General features: G+C 43.4%; 1 protein-coding gene across 2 annotated transcripts in view; it reads right to left on the bottom strand.

Annotated features, from left to right (window-relative positions):
* Window positions 1–20,690, bottom strand: part of RBM6 (RNA binding motif protein 6) — a 1,836,548-nt gene that overhangs the window by 410,401 nt on the left and 1,405,457 nt on the right. The window lies entirely within an intron of this gene.

Below are 20,690 nucleotides of genomic sequence, written 5' to 3'. Positions count from 1 at the left end.
GGCGATGAGGAATACGTAGAGGGAACATTTAATCGAAAGAACATTACCAGGGGTAAGTAACTTGTTCTTGGAATGGATTGTGTCCTCCCACATATTCCTCATCTTATGATAGACTCCCAAATCAGTAACAATGTGGTGGTGGGGGGGGGGGAGGAGTACTGCTTTTGCAAATTGTCCTCTCTGACCAGTAGATGAGTACAGACAGTAATGTCTCACAAAAGTATGAATAGACAACCAAGTGGCTGCTGAACAAATGTCTTTGATTGGAACACCTCTTTGAAGAGCAGCCAAGGTTGCCATACCCCTTGTGGAATGTGCTCAGACCTTCCGCCAGGTCCTTGCCTGCTATTCTGTAACATTCACCAATAGCCAGGATAATCCATCTGGATATGGTTGGTTTAGTAACTGCTAGACTCAATTTGAGGCCAGTATAGCCAATGAATAATTGGTCAAAACTGAGAGCCATTTTTGGGTCCCGTCTAATTAATCTTTCCGCCTTGTTCCCCGGGTGTGGAGGTGGATAGAAAGTTGGTTAAGTAATGTTTTGCAACAATTGGAATTCAGAGACTACCTTCAGTAAGAAACAAGGTTTCACCTGGAGAAGAACGGTCTTTATGGAAAACTGTATGAGGAGGCTTACAGGACAAGGCATGCAACTTGCTTACCCTGTGGGCTGACGTTATTGCAATAAGCAAAACAGTTCTTGATGTCAACAATCTTAATGGGCATGAGTGTAGAGGCTCAAAAGGAATGCATGTTAAAAATCTTACCAGATTGAGATCCTATACAGGTACATTGAATGGAACTCGTGGAAATACATTAGTAAGGCTTTTTAGGAATTGAACCAACAGTGGGATCTTAAAATATGAATCCTCCTCTGAAGAACGCTTGAAAATAGATAGCGTGCAAAGAAAGCACCATAGGTATGTCACATAGCACAAAGAAGAACTGCGTTAGCGCGGGCACTTCAATAATGCTGCGCATACTCACCGAATCTTCCTGCTACGCTGGAATCCAGATCTGCGCTCAAAGTCCTGCAAAAGAAAGAAGATACCTTATTCATTGCGCTCGTTCCAATAACGCAGAGACATTTTTCACTTCACTCTCTCCAATAACGCGGTGCATACTTACCAAAGCCTCTGTGCATACTTACCAGACCACCGAGTCTTCAGAAGCGCTGAACCCAGACTCGAGGCACTAGCACTCCTGCAAGGGAAAGGAGAGACATTACCAGGTGCGCTCAAACCAATGACGCAGCGCATACCTACCAGCGGCTGACTTCTACATGCAGCACTACTCACCCAAAAATACCTTGGCAAAATAAAGACAATACGGACAATCCCGGACACTCAACAACCACCGTGCAACGTTCACTTTGTGGAAAGGACTTCCTAGCTAGTGAAGAAACTGGCAGATAGAACACTCTGCCTCGCTGTGAAGGCATATAACAGCGTGTGGCATCAGAACTCAGCCAACAGACATTGGCATCATCCCTACAAGTGAATCGCGCCCCTGCGAATGCAGGATGGAGTGCACACCCTACTAAAAATCAAGGTGTTCCTCCGGGTGGAACAGGGGCAGTGAGAACTCTGCGTCAAAGGAGGCTCATCCATCGCTCCTGCAGAGACACTGGTGAGTGTGACATGAGGCAAACATGACCGGGAACGCCCAGAGGACACAATCAGTGGACCGCTCTCTCGATGCCATCTTTTGCCGATCGCTCGACATGAGTGTCGAATCTCGGCTGGGACTAACGTGCTTGGTGGAAGTGGTGTATGTTGCGCTCTTGCAGCCGGGTGTTGTCCACATAACTGAACTGCCAGTCAGTCTTCCAAGTTCGGGGGCCTGCGCGTGGGTGTCTGAAGTCAACCCTGTGCCCTCGCCGTCCGATAAGGCAGCGTTGCTGCCATTGCTGAAGGATCCCACGGCGTCCATGGCCTCCAGCTGCCTGGCGTAGTGGGCCTAGTGCTTCGTAGAGCGGTCTGAGTGCTTTGGGCTTCAAGAGCCTACAAGCTCTAGAGGTAGCCTCGGGATGGTCTCATGGGAGACACAGGTTACACGTATTGTGTTTGTCTACCCAGGGAAACTTCCTGTTACACTGCGGGCAAAATTTAAAGGGTGTCAGGTTGAGAGAATTCCTGTGTACGCGGAAGCTGCTGAGCCCCCAACAATCCCCATGAAATTTAATTCTCAGAGCTAAATTAAACTCAGCTCTGCTAACTACACCCGTAAGGGAAAGGGGGAAGTGGATAACATAAAAACACCAGGCAGATGGCGTCAGGAATAGCCGGTACTGAACCTGCAGCAAATACATAAACACCACAAGGCCTCACACTACTTACTAGTCATGTGGTGAAATAAGACTTTAAATCCATAACTAAAGTGTTAAGAATCATACCTGGTTCTTCTCTTATAATTTCCTAGAGAAGACTGTTGAAGTGGCTGAAAGTCTTTCTACCTCCTTACTTGAGTCTCTTGAAATTCAGCAGCTACTTCTTAACCTTGGAAAACTAGAAGGCCTTGAACTTAAACTGAATATTGTTCCATTTAAAATTGTCTTTAATGAATTCTGTTCTTCCTTCTTTTCTTAAAAGTTCAGTCAGAGACAGATTGCGTTGAAAATTGAAGATCGCGCGCATAAAGTACACATGCGCATGGAAAAAACTCGTGAGCAGAAAATTCACGCGCGTAAAAAAAAAACGCACCCGCTAAAGAATTCAAGCGCTGAAAACCCATGCGCTAACTTACACGCACGCTGAAAAAGGCACACGCGCTGTAAATTTAACGCACCAAAGAATTCACGCGCAAACGAACACTCGCGTTGCAAAAACCACACACTAACGAACTCACGCTTGGAATAACCCGTGTGTTAAAAACTCACGCGCTGGAATTCTCACATGCAGACCTATACGCACGCTGAGGAAAACACGCGCTATAAAATTTCAAGCGCTAAAGAATACCAAACACTTGCGTAGGAAACACTCGCGCTGACGAACACACGCACATAAAACTCACGCGCTGATGAACCCACGCGCTGAAGATTCCACACGCTGATGAACACACGCGACGAACGAAATGTTCCCAATCTGGTTTCACGCATACGTTAACGAATGTCCTACGTTCGCACTCACAAACGTACAGATTAAAGTTACTTTTCAAATTATAAACTTTACGTTCTCTCACTTGAAATGTCTGAGCAAAAACCAAGCAACAGTTTTTAAAATCCAAACGAAAGTCACTTATCTCATGAACGAATCTTCAAAAGAACTTCAGGTTTTCCAGTCTCAATCCTATTCCAGACAAACGAGATTCTTCTCCTGAAACCCCAGATGAGTAGCCGCTCGACTGCTAGGGCCAGCAAGCTAGAATCCAAAAAGGCCCAAGTCCAAAGCAGGAGCAGCTACAACACACGACCTCTGAGCTGGGGCATTGACGATGAAAGGCAGAGAGTGACAGTTTAGAATGTTCTTTGTTGTCCTGTTCCGCTCTCTAGCCAATCAGAGCAGTTATTGAGAAACTCCATCTTGCCTTGGGCTAGAACCTGTATTCTGTAATAAGTAGTTAAGGCCAAAACAACACAATAGAAAACTTCCTGCCCACCCAAACTAACCTAACTAATGAAGGAATAAAGGAAACTTGACTTTAGAGTTAGTGTAGAAAAAGAGACTATTGAAGGAAGAGGAGACCTGATAAAGGGAGTACTCTCCATATGTTACTAATTGGCAGCGGATGGGAATATGTAGGAAACTACTGTATGACCACTCTCCCTACTTGCACAGGGCCGAGGCCAGAGGCCTTCCGAGGCCCGAGCCCGAGCCCCAAAATCCGGCGTGTAGTCTCGATGGCTGATTTCCTCAATCTCAATTCACCGATGTCGATCTTCGGCATAGTGTGGGAGAAACGGGGAAATATTGTAATAATATTGAGAAATGGCTAAAGCCAAGGGAACTCCGCAAAATGCTTCCGACAAGTATGGCGGAAAAAAACAATCTGAGGTTCCTACATGCATGAGGGATCATGGGTACAGTGGACGTCCCACTAGGGATATTATTACTGACACGCCCTAGTTCGACGCTCCTTTTCGAGTTTCGAAAAACAAACTAATACTCGGCAGCTTCTGCTAGATGTCGGCCTATGCACAGCATGTGAACTAAGCAGATTCCACAAGCCTCAGAAATATATATATATATATATATTTCCGTAATATTTTTCATTCAGATGGTTCCTATGCTCAACTTTCATTTGGCGCATCAATCAGTCGCAAAACATGTCTGGGGTGACAGCTTTTCAACTGATTGATGTGGACCCATTTAGATCGGAAAAATTATCCAATGGGATTCTAAAATCTTAATCTCTGTGAGTGACTCCATGGATGCGAGAGGTAACCGGTATTGTTTTACAAATACTGGAGCCATCTCGGGGTCCTTGGGAATGGTGGTTGAATAAATGGATGTGTGTCCACAGTCATGGGAGTCCACTGAAAAGATATCTTGGAATTCCAGCAAGACCTGTTTTAGCTTTTGTCTTTGTTCCTCACAGGCATCAGCCAGATTGATCCTTTCCTTGACCATCTGCCTGAAACCTCAGGCTTGGCAATTTCAGCTGTATGCTCCAGTTGGGTGGAAAGAACTCTTTTGATGGTGTTGACCTGGAAAGGGGATTTGAGGTAGTGGTCCTTGACTCTGAATACTACCTCCTCCCTATTAATGTCACATGTCACCTCTTCCACACCATAGGGGCAGGAAGAGTACACCAGGAAATTCCCCATGCCCCCCCCCCATGCCTAGTAAAGATTGTTTCAGGAAAAATAATGTCCCTGATGTCGAAAAAGTTGTTTGGGATTGGTCCCATGATTTAATTACCTAAATCAATAGAATAATGTTTGGCATCAACCACCATTCCAATAAAAGTGTCTGCGGCCAAAGTTATACTTCGAGGGTTGGGGTTATCCTCCAATATTCGAATGGTGTAGTGTTCTAGGTCTACTAGAGGTGTCGGATTTAAACATAAACATGGTTGTTAGAGATGGGAATTTATATTTATATATGCGTTGTGATGTTTGAGGATCTGTCCTCGCTTAATTTTGATGGGAAGAGTAAATGGTCATACCTGTCCTGGGATGGTAACTTCTTCTCGCACTTGAACTTAAACTGCATGAGGCAGCAATTGAGCTGAACGGAATGCTTTTTCAATGTGGTCAAAGCCCATGGGGTTACTCCCCAGTCGGGACCAGACTTTATTATTACTTAGATCCAAATTCATTGTGAATTGGTTGAGAATGTCATTTCCCAGATAAAAGGCGGAACGGACATCTCTCATGACCCAACATTTATGGTCTATACTTTTGTTGCCAATGGAAATCTTGACCATACACTTGCTGGGCATGAGATGTTCGAGTTTCCTGAATAATTCTTCGCTGATGAAGCTCCTTCCATAATTCAGGCATACTCTGGCGAGCACTGATTCCTTTCCCTCATTTAACTGAATGTGGAAATAAAACTGCTCACCTTTTTCTGCATGTCCGTCAGACTTTGAGCGGATTCTTCCTTGTCTGGTTTCACTGGACTCACGGTTTTTCCGATTTTGGACTGGTGTAAAATTTTAGGGTGTTCCCTTCCAGTGTGGATTGCCACTTAAAACTGTGAGGAAGGTTGATTTTCAAGAATGGAGAAGGGTTCCCATCACCAGTTGGTTCTCGTGCAGAGATGACTGATGTCTGGGACCTGGTTATTTTTTAAATGGAACTCTACATTCTCAGAGCGTTGATCAATTACGTGACAGGTACCACTGAGGCTAACATAATTGTTACTCACTTTTATTTTGATAGGGCGCTTCGTCTGAGTATAGAGGACCTTGTTTACACAGTTGATCAGCAGTGATAACCTCCTCAGGAGATAATTCCCCAGTAAACAAGGTGTGCCCGCTGGAGTCACGATCACCGGATGTTTCAGCCGGTGCCGTCCAATTTTAATGTCCAAATCTGCAGTCCCTTCGATAGAAATATAATTACCGTTGAAATTTTGGAGTTGTCTAGGAAGTAGAGTGAGTGGAATTTGGTGGCCCACCCCTCGCCCTGAGTTTAGTTGGTAAAAGGCCCTTTTTGATAGGAGGGTGGCTTGGGATCCAGTATCCACCAGAGCTGATGATTCACACTGACCTTGCACCTAAACCGGTGCATAAAAATCGGCCTTCTTTCTCCTCCAAGGTGCAAAGAAAGTGCAAGTTATTTGACAACCCAGTGGTCATTTTCTTAATATTGAACTCAGACACAGTGTGATCTTGGGCAGTTTTCTGTGTCGGAGTTCGGGAATCTTTAAAAAAAAAAAAAGTTGCAACTCGCAAGGGGTGTTGTTGGGGAATCCGTTTCCCTGGCAACAGTTTTCATAACCTGTTTGGAGAAAAAGGACTCCCCCTCTGTTTCACTTCTGTGTGGTTCACATGTTTGGGGTTGAATGGTTTCTGGGTTGGTCTCCATACTTTCCCTGTCCCACTCAGGGTCTTTTGGGACCCATTATTCTGTGGGAGGGGTCCGCCCATTTTTTAAAGAAGGTCTGCTTACCTGAATCCTCCAGGGATTCGTCTCTTTCAAAGGGGATACTCCGGAATTCCTCCACTACATGGGTTCTTCTTTGGCCTCTCCTACTTAGCCTTTTCTCTTTGGGTTTAACATGTTGCAGGTAGAAGAGACTTTCAGGCTTAGAGGTTTTTAGGTGTTCTTTTTGGGTGAGAAACGAAGCTTCCTCAAGGGCTTGGCATCACCCCTCCACCCAGGCCCCCTCCTCCAGAACCTGTGGTTTGTCAGGTTTCCTCCAGTCATTTCCCCGCTGGGGGGTTAGGTTGAGAGTTAGACTGAGCCCTCAGCATGCACCCCAGATCATTGGTCAGTTGCTGGACCTGTTACTCCAGTTGCAAAACCTTGTCTGGGTGGTAGGGAGGTCTCACGTCACACCTCTGCTGCTTCTGAAAGGGGTAACTGTCCCTTCTGTCCCTTCTCCTGGAGTAGCTCGGGTACTGGAAATTCCCCCTATAATTTTCCATCCTGAAGCTACCTTATCCCAGGGATCTATTGTCCTGGAACAGGGGAAGAGTGAGGAGGATTGTTTTGGAAGTCCTGGTTTGGAGGATATCGGGGGGAAAAAGTTCAGATTGGGAGATGGAGTGCTATGTCTCTCCAGAGGGAAGTTTGGAGGGATGTTTCCTGGGGCAGTACTTACCTGGTGAGTCCCCTCGCCCTCGGGCCAGGGGAGTGTATGCATACCCCAGGACTGGTTTAGTACCCTTGTACCTAGGACTTATGTAGGTGGCAGGGTCAGAGGGATCATTGTACTGGGCTCCCACCTGTCTACCATTCGATTGGGCTGGGGTCAGGTGTCCCTTCTGCTTTCGATTTTGCTTGGTGGCAGGAGGGTTAATTTTAAGCCACTCTCCCCCATCTCCAGATCCAATGGAGGGGTAGTTTCTACCTTGCCACCTTTGCAGCAGCTGGGGTGTTAGATGGTTTGGGGGTTTTGGTGTTATTTCTACTCTCAGCAGGCTTTTGGCCCTCATAAATCCTGGTGGCCTGTTCAATCACCCAATCCAGGGTCCCATGCTCATGAAAGTCACGCGCCAACTGAGTCATTATGTATTTGGGGAGAGCATGGAAATATGTAGTTATGAACTTCCTACTATTGGTGTTCACTCGCCGGGAAGTCTGAGCAAATGCGCGCTTTAGCTCCTGCACAAACTCCCTGATCTTCCCCACACTGCAAGTTATATGCAGCCTTACGGGCCTCTTGTGGGTGCCTATGGGGGGAATTTGTTTTCAATATGGCGGCCTTGTAAATGATGTTTGTACAAGTGACCTGCCTATTGCTCGCTTTCAGTGTGTGTACTACCACTGGTAGTTCCGATACCCCGACACACCGTGGGTAGTACACCAGGCACAAATCACTTAGTTCAGACGTTTGATTCTAGCAATATTGGGGGACATTGACCTTTCCAAAAAAGTGCGCTGCGTATCGAGGCAGTATTAACATATAAGAAGTCCATATTACCAGGAGTTGTACATGTCGCTATGACGACGGTAACCAACGGGAGAACTCCACACGGACGACAGTGTTAGCCGATTACGGGTGGCAACAAGGCTATACAGTCAAGCCATACCAACCAAGGTAAGCGTGTGAATAGATTGATAGCATCTGAGCACCACCATGACCCTGTCCGTCATTCTAACATAATACGCCAGTTTCTTCTCCATTTTTCTATTAGGGGGGACGGCATTTGAGCACGATTCATTTTTTGCTCCAGACGAGACAGACAGTCTCAAAGCGACCCATAAAGACACACAGGCCCTATGGACCTTCTTAGAATAAGGGGTAAGATGTTTTACCACTCATACATAGCCTTAATTGTAATAAGGACAGCTTATTAAAAAACCGCACCAACCCTCATAGTCACAAGGGTGAGATACACCACTGGTTCCTATTTAGGGTCCACTCTAAACTCGAATAAACATCAATGCTCTGTACATATACTGTTCAAATACCCTGATGGGGATGTTTTGTTGCGACATTGAAAGCATACGTGATATATGCCTTTTTATTCATTAGAGCAAAGGAAGAACGCCATGAGCATCTCCCTGCTTGTCACAATGTACAAGGTCGCCCTCCAAGTACTCCGATAGAGGTAATTAACTATTCATACCTTTATTGGGAGTTATACTCATTGTACGAGTTAAACTGAGACAGAGAGAATTAGTAACTCACTTCAGCTTTTTGTGTTTTGTCTTTGTTAGGGGAAGGACTCCACTCCATAGAAACCCCTCTGTTAAAACACTAGCACGGGCGAGACGCTAGCACGGGTCTTACTCCTGACGAATGTTCTGGATTCAAACCATTAAGAACTGAAACATGTCGACATTTTTTACTGTTTAATGTCAATACAGTTGCCATATCTAGACACCCAATGACTAAGTACTGTGCAGAACCTCTGATTGAAGTGAAGAAATAACTAGTCAGTTGGTTACAATGTTCCATAAGAATTTGTACCTGCAAGTGCATACGACCATTGATCATTTCAACTGACTCAGTGGTCTTTATTTTACTCTAAATTGTTTTAGGATATTTTGTAAATAAATTGGTTTTTAACCGTTGAAAGCAACCCCACTTTCATAAATTTCCCCCTACAGACAAACTTGCCACTATCTTCTTTGTTATGTATAGGCCTTATAAGTGGACCATTTATGATGATCCTGGCCTTCCAGTCCTGCAAAGAAGCTGGGGTACTCAAGTGAGAACGTCCATTTAGCAAATGCTATAAAATTCACATCATTCCTGATCTGGAATGATGCCATCATCTGCTCAAAGTTCCAAGTGCCCCATACGGAATACTTGGCATTCTTGTGGTATGGGGTCAGGAAGCTCTTTATGGCTTTGAATTGTCTTATTGGGTCTTTCACAAAGCCCTTGCTCTGCTTGGCTGTCTCTTTCTTCCTCTGCACCAGAGTCCATGCACTACCTGACTCAGAACTACTCCCTTCCCTGCCTTCTAGGTGTTCCCTATCTCTATGAGACTGAGAATATCACCCAGAACCAAAGAGTCTGGCCTCCTCTCGCCTGGACCAAAGTAACTGTCAGGGTCACACTCCCAGGAGTTCCTTTGAGGCGCAGGATAGAACCCAGTTTCCTCATCCCTCCTACCAGGGAGTTTGGGGAATTCCCCCCTTCCCCTGAATATACTGAGATTTTTAGAATGCCCTTCCTAGGATTAGGGTCTGGCTTTTTTCTCCTTCAGCGAAGTGGGCAAGATGGTCTCTTTGTTGTCCCATCTTCAGCCAATCTAACTCCCTGACTTCCTCCTCATAAGAGTTTTCATGGTCTGAAGTACTTACCCTATTATTCCTTACTTCCCAGGACACACTGGTTCGGCCACTTTCCCTTCTGTGTGATAGAGATGAATACTCATCAATATCAGACAGGTACTGGACCTTCCTGATCAGTTGGGTTAGGCCTGGGCAAGTCCAACTGCCTCATGTCGCTCTGTTCTGGAAAGGTGGCATGCATGAGGTCAGTTCCCATTTGTGCATGAGAGGATATAAATGACTGGCATGGGGCCCCTGCTGGGAAGGGCGTCACACCTTTATCAGTGGGCCTTGTCCCATATCCTGATTGGTCAGGGTGCCCCAGGTTCTGCTTATAATTTTCAATTTCATTGGTGTGGCTCTCACACCTGTGTCTCTATTTATTTGCTGTTGGTAGTCAGAGAGCTGGCTTTTTAGTTCTGACACTAAGGCCTGATTAATCTCATGCACCCTGCTTTGAGCTACTAACCAATCCTTTGTTTGCTGCACCCTCCTGCTGAGGCGATTACTTCTCCCTCTGTGAGCCTTGTAAGCTGCATGCATATTCAAAGTGGTTTTCCCTCAGAAGACTAATCTCATTCTCTTGTTCATCCCTACATTTTGCTGCCTCTAATAGTTCAGCTTCTATTTGCCTCACTCGCTCTACAATCTTGTTCCTTTCTTCTCGGATTCTGGTCAGTTACTGAAAACCTGACTGTCACTTTTCTACCTCCATTTCCAACTGATTTATTCTCTGTAATAGGACACACTTCTCCTGATTCAAAAGGTCTTTCCTGAATTCAGCTGCGTCTTCTGTTGTTTCAGAGTGTTTCAGAGTGCTTACCTGCTGAAATATCTGATCCAAGTCATTTTGGGAATTAACCCCCTTCATAATTAATTGACTATTTTCAGTTTTCAATTATTTTATTTCTGATTGAAATGCAAAAATGTCCTCCAAAACCACTCTATAACGAGCAGCCTGGTCATTTAGCTTGTGTTGCAGTGTGCCCAGATTTTCTACACACTCTTTATGTGCATTCTTCAGTGCAAGAAACTGGGTTTCGCGCTCTGTACTCGCTTGCTGCAGTGTTTTTAACTCTGCTTTGAGTTGTTGATCAAGATCCTGGGACTGTGACAGGTCTCCAGCCTGATTCATCGTACTAGCTGCACTATTTTGCTCTTCCACTAAAAGCAAATGAAAATATAATTAAGCAGTTAGCTGAGCCATTTGTATTTGTTCATCACGGGCAGTTGTGGTCATATAAAATGCCTCAAGTGCTTTGTGCAATATCCCAGCTTCAAGCCAAATATAATTGCTTGCTGAGGTAACCTCCAGCACAATTCTGGTTTGCCAGTTTCCTGCATCGTCCTCAACCCATTCTCCTTTGAGAAATAATTTAGTTATGAGATGCTCCCTGGCTTCCCCAATTTGTACAGTAGTCATTTTCACAATGTGCTTTTTGCACTTTAATAACACGTTCTTTATGCAGGGGCAAATTCACCCTGTTCCTGCTCGATTTCCTCACTCAAATTATTACACACTCTTAATTTTCTACCTATACACGTCCTGGAACTCAGGAGTCATGTCCTAGCGACGCACTAAAAAAACGAAGAGGACTTTCCCTCCACCTTACTGCAATTGTATCAAAATGAATACACTGTCACAATGTATTTGTCATGGGTCAGGAAGAGGAAGCTAAATCCCGGCCACGAGCCCCCACTTTGTAAGAGTGTATTCAGAAGCCACCCTCAACACAGAGTCCCTTCCCTCCCCACTCAAGTGGTTATTCAACAAACTGTTTAACTTTTTTTTTTTTTTAAACCCTATCTCAGACACATCATGCCTCTTGGATCCATCTCCCCTGGGCTAACAATGAGCCAAGAACAACGCCGGTGTGCGGGAAATATATTGTTATTTATTTAAATTAACAGTAATAAAAATTACCACTTTATCCGTGACCCAACATAATCAACTTTTCTCCTCATAAATAAAACACAAAAGTGAGTTAAAAAGAAGACATACACAATTCTTCCCTTTCTGTAAATCTCACTTCACAAAATAATTACACTGATCAATAATATAATTTCACCCCAAACATTTGGTTTAAAATAAACAAAGGGTGATTTAGCGCTTTGTTTTTCAGATCACCCCACCCCCTCCATGCTTTGGTCTATGTTGAGAAGTCAGAAAAATGTTAATGCTTTGGGGAATTTTGGATTTCAGACCCCCCCACCTCTTTACTGAAAGGCCTGTGTTTGGGCAGCCTGATAAAAAGGTTGGACTGATTTAAAAACAAAGACACCCCTCTTCCTTAAAGAAGTCGGGGGCAGGTGGACCACAAGGACTACCCAATTAAATTATAGGCTATAGTTTTCAGCGCACACTGGGGAGTGAGCTATGTTAATTTTGAATTTTAACAAAACTCACCCCGTAGTGTTCTGCCAAATGGGAAATTAATTAAATTAATATTTGTGGTTATATAGGCTAAGAATCTACACAGTTTTGCCCCCCCCCCCACCCACTCTAATGGGAAAGCAGACACCCCCCACCTTTTGGTTTTTCAGGGCTTACTTCTACTTAAATAGCAAGCCTCTGTTTAAGGTTTCAGGAAAGCCAGCTGCATCTCAGGACACTCTGGAAAGATAGGGCAGGGGTCTGATCACTCCACTCTCAAAGATGGCCTCCCGCTCTCCACCACAGGACCCAGTCAGCTTTGAGGCCTTCCTAGAAATGGACAGCTCCATCCAGATGCACTCTCAGCGATCTCCTCTGGTGTCTCCTTACAGCTGTCCGATGTTAAGTTTCAGCAGCATTCCTGTCCGTCTCCTTTTTCTATCTCCCGGTTTGTGTGTCTCTCCTGTCCTAGTGCAGTCCCCCCTTATATAGCAGAAATGACATCACCAATTTTACAATCTTGGGTAAGCACCCTGCAATAATCCCTGCCACTAGGATTGGACAGTTACTCCTCTCCTCCCAACCCCTCCTCCAAATCAAGATTGGTTTAGGAGTTTGGAGCAACATATGGCAATTGCTATTTGTAATCGCCCTTTTGTTCTCCTTTCAACTTTTTGGCAAAAACTAGTTATGTATCATAACTTCATAATTGTACTAGCAACTGCCATACCAAACACATTTCCTCTTTTAGCTGATCATGGAGAATTAGATAAGCCGACCACCAAATCCGTAGGTAGTAGCACGGTCATGTGGCACATTTCTGTCATTTCCATACAAAGTACAACAGTTATGAAGATGCAAGTTATTAAGCATATCCCAAATTTAAATTTTCCACCTTTTCGCTAACTTTCACATTTGGAACATCTTCAGATAAGCCAAAAACCTTGTCAAACTGGCCATTACAGTTCCCAGAGTCACAGGTAGATGCATTTTATATCCCCAAAATCGCCTGGAAGTTACATAATAAATGGTACAAAAATGAGATCTATCCACAGTATGGTTGCTGCGAAAAAGGCCTAAATCAGAATAGTCCTTTAAAATTAATTCTGAATGTTCATGTTCAGAAAATGGGACGTCTGCTTCATCCAGCCCAGCCATCTGTCTCCCTGGGCCCGCCTGTGACCAGAGGTTTTTTATGAGTCTTTGAAGTTGGTAGTTTGCTCTTTGAAGTGGGTGCCCTCATTTTCACACGTACTAGTCATGCTTCAACCAAGGGTGAATTTCACTGGAGTCCCCGCTTTCAGAGCCAGCAAGTCTGGAGGACACTGGGCTTTCAACACCTTCAGCAGCAAATTTTATTACAGGGGTCATTCGATGGGAGATGTGACATCCAGGCTGGAAGATCGCGTTTTCCTTTGTGAAGTTTTGACCACAACCAAAAACAGATTTTCCATGAAGACAAAGTGGCTCTTCAAATGTCACTGGAGTTTTGTAGGTGAAACAGAATATACAATGCTTTCATCAACCCACACATGTTTTGTATTCCTGACATTTTTCTGAGAGCAGTGATTTTGTTTCCCACTTTGGCTTTTTAAAGCCATTTTTATTTGCACAAACATGTGCAGGCCGTTTTTGCTTATAATGTTTAAAAATCCTGTTTTTCATGTCACATGGATGTTTGAATCCTCCTTTTGTAAATTAAACTGCTGCTTGTCCACTGGTAATGACAGGCAGGCCCCTTTCCACATGGCTCTTTAAATTTACTTGAAAAACAAAAGTAAAAGCCAGGCCGTTTTTGTTTCAGTGAATAATTGCCTGCCATTCATGTGAAAAGGAATTCTGTTTGGGGCCTTTAATTTTTATTATTTATTTGTTTTGGTTTTAAATGAAAAACCTTTTCTTAAAAAAAAAAAAATCTCCTTAATACAAAAACGAAAATTAGGAACCCAAGTTAAAAACCAAGGATGACCGGTGGTAACCAAGGGTGACCTAGCTGAGATCGACCAAGGCCCTCATTTTGCTCTTACGACTGGCTCATGCGGTTGAGCTCTAAAGTATGGAAAGTTTTTCCAAAACTTTTACTATTGTAGCCGTGAGCATAATTTCTTGGCCTGTGATCAGTCTGTCCCAAAACAGGTCACACGTTACGCTCTCCTCTTTCGCCACAAATCTTCCGAGCAACAACAATCTTGTTTCCTAAGTGCCCTCGCACTCCATTAGCAAATGTTTGAGAGATTGATGGCTTGGAGGATCGCAATGTCTGCAAAGTTTAATAGCTTAGTCACCCTGGTTTCTTCTAGCCAGTACTTCTCCTGAATGTGCGATGTTGAGTCTTAATCGCATAAAGTTACTTCTTATTGCTCTATCTGGACACCTTTGAAGGTAACGAGGAAGAGAACCCAGTTTTCTATCTACTTTCAGAAAAAGGTTTGGAGGTTTAAGGTTTCTTACTCCGTCGATGGTAGTAATCCAATCTTTTGTTTCCAAAAGCTTCTTTACTTTCATTGGGTTGCAGATAAGGATTTCTGGTGTTGTTTCAAGCCTAATCATAATGCCTTCCACTTTCTTCAAGACCATTGAGTTGCTTTGATTTTGCTTTATTGAGATGTTCATTTACATCGAAGTAAAGGGTAGACTGACCAGCTGTTGTTATTTCACGATACAGGGAAAGGAGTTGCCAATCGGCACGACAGTCCAATGAGGTCAGACCCAACTCAAATCTGAGGCTCACTAGCGGAGTACACATTGGGAGGTTTAGTGATTTTTTCCACAGAAGCCCCTCGACTTTGTCCCAGTTGTAATGCCAGAGCAGAGGCTTTGCTTCTAGTCCATATAAAAGAACCGGGTCTGCTTTGGCCACATAGTATTTGACGAGTGGAAGGAGTGAGAATTTGCAGAATTTACCATTCAATTTCTTCATTTGAGAGATGTTTGTGGCTTTGTTCAAAATAACTATAGACACTTTGTTCTGAGAAGGGGAAGCTGAGATTTCATAGCCAAGGTAGGTATGTTCTTCAACCCGGTTGACTATTTTTCCGTCCAAGGCCCATTTTCTAGAGCCCAGATTTTTTTTTGGGATGTTTGAAGATGAGAATCTTGGATTTCGAAGGGTTGATTAGCAGCCCATTTTGTGTAGCGTATTCCCCTAGTTTGGACAAAAGCCGCTGCAGAGCAATAGCCGAAATGTCCAACAGAACTAAGTCGTCCGCATATGCCAACCAGTGTATTCTCCTCCCATTTAACCTCGGGCTGGCCATTGAGGAAGGCACCAAAAAGTCTCCAAGATCTGACAAAAATAAATTGAAGAACAGGGAGGCTCCGAGACAACCTTGCCTCACCCCTTTGAAGACCTGTATTTTATCTGACAGGTGGCCCAGATCATCCAGCCTCACTCTTATGGTAGTGTTCCTATGCAATTCCATAAGCATTGCTAGTAGAGAAGCTGGAATCCCCAAACTATGGAGTTTCCGCCACAGGAGCGATCTAGATCAAATGCTTTGGACAGGTCAACCCAAGCACCATAGAGAGTAGCACCCTCTTTCTCACTAGGGTTTTCACTGAGAAGGTTCAGGATGAGCCCATTGAGGCTGGTAGAGAGTCTTTTTCTGAATCCTGTTTGATGTTGAGAGAGAATCTGCTTGGAATCTACCCAGGAAGTAACATCTTTTAGCAGCAGTCGCATGAAAATTTTACTGTCAATATCAAGGAGGGCGATAGTTTGCCGGACTTAACCGATCGCCCCCTTTATAAAATGGAATGACCAATGCGTTCTTCCATGATGGTGGGAATACCCTGTTTTGCAAGATTTCATTAAAAAGGCAGTATAGCAATTTAGCCCACATTTTTGGATTATCTTTAAGGACCTGATAGGTGAGTCCATTGGGACCTGCCGCTTTCGATGTGGAGGATGATAGTATGAGCTCCACAATGTCATGTTCCTCAAAAGTGAGAGAACAGTGTGTATCTGATGGCAAAATAAAGTCAATAGACCCGTTGTTTGACATATGTGCCACCTACTCTTTATCTGGGACCAGATTACAAAGAACTGTTCTGACCACTCTCTAATTGGTTCAAAGCCGCCCAAAAGTTTCTGCAATTATTTGCATTGAGTAGGTAGAGCATTTTCTCTGCATCTTCTTGGATTTTCCGATGTTTATGATTTTTTGACCAGTTTCTATAAGTCTGTTTTGCCAATCTTAGATCTTCTTAACGTGTAGTTGGATCATCCTGCCCATTTCTTATGCGACGCAATGTTTGTCGTAGGCTTCTTTTTTTCTTTTGTGTTTCTTCATCAAAGAGGTGAAGATGTTCTTGTTTGCCTGCGACCTTTATTTCGCTTGGAGGGCAGATGGACCAAACAAAGTTTCCGAATTTCTCCGGATGAAATTCATCCTGCCATAGTGAGGGAGGAACTTCTTCGAGAAGTTTATTCAGTGTTTTTCCACCCTGTTTATACTTTGCTACTCTGTTTTCCTTTGCGACCTTCGATTTCCTGCATATTATTAGAATGCCAGGACTTCTGTATGTCAGGAAACAGAAGTTCTAAGCTTGCGTGATCGCTCCCCCCCCCTTCCAGTTTAGGGAAAGTTTTGGGCAAAGGACTGAGAGACCAGGAGAAACAAATATGTAGTCTAAAATGGACTCTAGGAATCCTTGATGCCAGGTTGCACCCACTTTATCATCACCCCTGAGTTTTACGTAAATCATTTCGAGGTCCCAAGAGATCAAGAAGTCTCCACAATTTTGCTTTTCGTAATTTGCTCAACTTTAGATGTGCGAGCAAACTGCTCCTGGGGTAGATATGATCTGTATTTAGATCCCCTGCTAATAAAATATGTTCTCCCTCATGATCGGTCTTCACCATTGTAAGCACAGAGTCCAGGATTTCTAGGAAATGCTGAAGTTTAGAATTGGCGGGATCCCAGTAGATGTTGATAATTACAATAATGAGGTGATTGGCCTCCTTTTCCAGTTTTACTTTACAGGCTTAGATCCCCACTTCATTGTTGCATAAAGGTGTTATCTCTCTTATACTGGAATTTTTGTGTGCAGTTATCATCCCACCTGCTGGTCTTCCTTTTAGTTTTTGTGAAGCTCGGAGATTTAGAATTGTGAAAACCTGTATCTCAATAGAATTAATAAGCCATGTTTCCTGGAGTAGCAAAATATCATTTGGGCCTAAAAGTTCCTCTTTCACTTTCTTACTTTTCAGAAAACTTGGGCCTCTTGTGTTCCAGGAAATTACCCTTAAATCCCTTTGCCTAAAGACAATTTTCCACAGCGCCCAGTTTCAGGATTATTTGGGAGATAATCTCTGGGAGTTTGGCTATAAGTTTCTCATTTAGGTTTGATGCTGCTGCCATAGCCCTGCCTAACTCTCTTGTGTTCCCTGCTGGTACTTCATTTTTTTGGGCTTCCTCCAACCCTGTTTGTTTTGTGCTGGGGTCAGTCTCAAATAAACCCTCCTCGGGCAAGATCGTTTTTATTATTGAATAGGGCTTGTTGGGCTCTGCTCGAATTCAGTCCAATTTCCACATAAAACTTGTCCTCCCTTAATTGGAATTTTACATACTCGATGACCTCCGATGAAAAAAGGAATGGGTTACGATTTTTTTTTATCTCAGATAGTAGCGCAGATCTACAAAGTGATTTATTCTTATTTTGTTTAACCAGTCTCAACCACACCTAAATGCACCCCACAAAATCCGGTGGACTCAGACTTGCTGCTTGCTGCTCTTGGCCTTATCTTGGCCCTCATGTATGAGGCGTCCTCAAAGGACTTAGAAGACCGCTCCCCGGAAAGGCCGGTCCCGAGTGAGGCATGACCCTGCAATGAGCATGGGTCAGAGGCCTTGGCGTTACGCCTGTACTTAGTTGTCTTCTTGGAGAAACCAAGGCATATCTCACACTCTCATGTTAACAGAAGGTAGTTTGCTCTTAACAGTCACAAAATATTTATCCAACATCAAGATGTCATGTTTACTTTATAGAAGACCAAGCGCAACATTCCAGTCACTAGACACTTGAAGTAACAAGGCAATTGTAGTCTGCATTTTAGCCTGAAATACGTCCTAAACAATGAAAACAAAGACAGGACTATGTTCTCGTATCTGTGTTCTTATCCAAGATGGCGGCCGCTTATCAACTAACAGAACGATAACGGCCCTAACAGGCCGATTCCCGCCTCAATCATGATAACAAAGAAAGGACTACAGCCCCTCTGTTTACGTACACATTCAAGATGGCGGCCGCGTACTAAAAGAGTGGCAACGGTCCCAGTAGCTTTTTTTTTAATGGTTAGCGGTTATTCGGATCCACACGAAGAGAAAAATAGTTTCAATTTAGAAGCTGGATACCAGGTAAGAGTGTAACTATTGTGGACCCTACGAATGCCACGTTATACCCAACTAAAACTAAAAGCGGCTTAATGTCTCACTTTAAAACTTTTGATAGATAAAATAGAGTCCACCCTATTTTATGTCTTACAGAGGGTGCAGAAAAGCGAACGAAAGGCCAACCCATCCATCGTGCATTTAACCAGCCAATGTAAAGATGACTTGGGCTCCCGGTTAATTCAGACCTCTAATGTACGAAGACAAAAGAATTAAAATGAGGTAAGGCGTCCGAATCTAGAAAGATAGCTTCCAACCAATATTGAAAGCTAGACTAATCACAAGAGTGACCTGCCCCCCTTTTACCTTCTTTTGTTTCAGTCTCCTGTTTGAGCCACCTGCTAACAGTGACTACTGATGGACACTACAGTTGGATTTCAAAGCCTAAACAATATAGTGGAAGAAAAGGATTCCATATTTACTATCTACGCTACCATTCTAAAATAGGTATGTTGTACCTTCATTAGAGTAACTGCTTTCATAGTGTGAATAGAGAGCGCAGCCCAGTTTTTCGAATAGGTCTAAAAACCTGCGTAAATTTAAATTACAGGTCGAGCTAAATTCATTTTTTGCCCTGCTTTGACAAAAAGAGGGCAACCCCTGCTTAAATCAGGATTTCACCTCCTAAAGATTTTGCTCCACAAGACTGGACCAGGTAATTTATATTCCAGGTCTAGTATAAGATTAATTTAAATTATCAAGAAGAATACGAGCAATGATAGCTTACCCCTTCTTCTCGTTTTTTTTTATCAACACTCACCTCTTCAAATACAGACCGATGCCTTTTCACTGTCAACAAGAATTGTAATTGTTTTCAACTAAAGTCATTGCAGTTTACCTTGTTTTTATTGTAATAACAATTGTAGAGTGGCATATCTCCTGAAGAAAGTTCAAAGAACAACATTAGAGAACTGAAACATGTCGAGTTACCCACTCTGGTACGAAGATTTACCAGGGAAAAGTATATAGCCCAATTAAAGGTTTTTGACTATATTAAGATGGCAAATGCCCCTATAATAGTCAAAAACTAAATGATGTTAAAAATATATACATTACTCTACTTGATTTAGGTCTTTGCCACGATGTGTCTATTTTTTAGACAGTGTTTTAGTACTTAATACCTTGTGCGACAACAGATAGTTTCTGATGTTTCTCTTTTAAACTTTGAATATTTTGAATAAATGAATTATTTGTAGACGGATTTAATATGTAACTACTGTGACTGTTGATAATAGCTCACTACCTTCTGTTTACATGAATCTTATCCCCCAAAATAAGGTAGAGCTACCACTGTAGAGGTTCCTTTGGGTTTCCCTCCTTATCGTTTATTATATCTCACACTCTACCTCCTTGCAGGCAGTAGAGGCATTGCATGTGCTTGTCCTCCACAAACATGTCCATATCGCGTATTTGGTCCAGGGCCTGAAGAGGGACCTTCCCTCCTCCTCCGTCATGGTTTGAGGGCGCGAAGTAGGCCCAAAGGCCTTGTAGAATCTTCAACAATCTTTGCCCTTGAGGGGCACATAACTTCACCGACAATGGGTCCCCACAGGCTTCTTTCAAAAAGAAATTGAACTTTTTCTATCAAAAACACACAAAAACATACAAATAGCTCAGAGAGCAAACTCAAGGACTCCCAAAACTGAAGCGTGCAGTAAGAATTTGAAGATGGCTGCCAGAGGAGGGGCTCAGGGAGAGGACTGTCATTGGCTTAGAGGAGAAATACAGTTTTTAAGTGAAAGTGAAACTGTTTGCTTTTACCGACGACTGGGAATATTCATGAGCATGTGATTGCATGCCAGACCCCATTCTGGAGAATTAGAGAATGATAGGGAGATTTTTGGGCATTCCTCTGGAGAGGACAGTGTAATCATTTAAACTAATGGTGGGAACAGTTTGTCACCCAAAAGTAAAGAATACTGCCCAATGGCAACTGTAGCAAAGCAGTCAGGCTTAACTTAAGCAGGGTGAAATGCTAACAGGGAGTACAATTAGTCTCAATAGACAACACAAACATCACACAGGGATACTGAAAAATATACTGCTGCGCACACCATTTTAATTGTGCTCTGCATCTTGCTCT

This window comes from Ambystoma mexicanum, chromosome 2p (genome assembly GCF_040938575.1).
Source record: "Ambystoma mexicanum isolate Mex_15411 chromosome 2p, UKY_AmexF1_1, whole genome shotgun sequence".
In the NCBI taxonomy this organism is placed as follows: Eukaryota; Metazoa; Chordata; class Amphibia; order Caudata; family Ambystomatidae; genus Ambystoma; species Ambystoma mexicanum.
The sequence above is the reverse complement of the archived record's forward strand: the minus strand, read 5'-3'. Positions and strand labels throughout refer to the sequence as shown.